This window comes from Aplysia californica, unplaced genomic scaffold (assembly GCF_000002075.1).
Source record: "Aplysia californica isolate F4 #8 unplaced genomic scaffold, AplCal3.0 scaffold00020, whole genome shotgun sequence".
NCBI classification, from domain to species: domain Eukaryota; kingdom Metazoa; phylum Mollusca; class Gastropoda; order Aplysiida; family Aplysiidae; genus Aplysia; species Aplysia californica.
Window position 1 is genome coordinate 2,015,357 of NW_004797290.1, and position 1,357 is coordinate 2,016,713.

Consider the following 1,357-nt stretch of genomic DNA (forward strand, 5'->3'; position numbering starts at 1 on the left):
TCGCCAGTCAGACAAAGGCAACAGAGGTATTGCAATGAACCAGGCGTTTAATTGAAGCGACCCACCTAAACAGCAAAAACTCGGTCATCTTTAGTCTTACGAAATTTTGAAGAAATAAAATTCAACTAGGAGGACGTCAAATATGTCAATATCAAGAAAATTGACTGGCGTATTCGAAACATATTTTTTTAAACTAGAGTTTCAACCAAAACTGAACAGAATGCAAAACTGTGTAACTTCTTTAAAATCAACCAAACTATATATTTTCAAATGGTCATAATTAATTTGTGCATTAAAGAACAAATTTATACAAAATTGATTTTTACAAAAGAAACCGACGGAAGGTGGTGGCTAAATTTAAACTTTGCTCCAGATATTGACGTCACATTTCTTTCTATACTAGTGACAATGCGCCACTGGAAATTTTGAATAACCATGTGGCATGTTCACTTTTGTGGGTCAATTATTTGGATCTCCAGTAGAACATTGACTTTCAACTATTCAATTATTTGTAGGTTGTTTCCGTAGAGTCTGTCTGTCAAAGGAACCCCAAAGGAAATAACTGAAAGGAGTCAAGTTGGGGGGGAATACGGTGACCCTTTATTAGTAGGCTTTCAGCGTAAAAGGCGTCCCCTTAACTTTTTCCAGCCACAATGCAACGGCTACACTTCTCGTGTGGTGTGTGACCCCGCCCTGATAGAACCCGACCTCCTCACACTACTGACTGATGTGTCTTTGGGCCATTCTCAAAGGGGGGACATTAAGTTGTTCTTAAGCACAGTAGAATTGTAAATGGGCTGATTCAACAATGTCATGTTCATAACTGTGCCTGAACTGCAACAGGGAACTGCTGCTTTTTCTTTCCTGATCCTTACTATCGTCATTATTTCCTCTACTTCTTTTTGTATGTTTGTCACACTCTTGTGACCCGATATTTCCGGGGTGCCTTTATAGTCGCAGCAGACTTTGTGCTGTTGAAGCTAGAGAGGTGAGCAGAGTAATCCTGATTCTCTATTAAGACTTTTTCTATTCACATCCACTCCTTGGCGCTCATGTGACCTTATGCAGTTGCGAACGCCGTAAAACCTGTACTAAAACAAACAATACCCCCATAACGGCATAACAGTCAATACCTTCTCCTAAACTTTCTCCACGTTGTGAGATACCCATCTGATGTAACGGTCGTGGTTTAATCGTTCTAGTCCTGAAACCAGAACGAACGGATACTGCCCCTGTAGCTGAAAACTTTTAAGAAGAAAAGTTGTGCGTTTTACACAATTTTGGTTGAAATTTTAAAAACCCGATATCTCTCAAATACGTTTATAGATTTTCTTCAAATCTAAAAACTGGACGCCCA

At 39.4% G+C, this 1,357-nt stretch overlaps 1 protein-coding gene across 1 annotated transcript in view; it reads right to left on the bottom strand.

Moving 5' to 3' along the window:
* LOC101859070 (focadhesin) overlaps nucleotides 1-1,357 on the bottom strand; it is a gene marked incomplete at its 3' end in the record, with an annotated part of 174,885 nt that overhangs the window by 29,713 nt on the left and 143,815 nt on the right.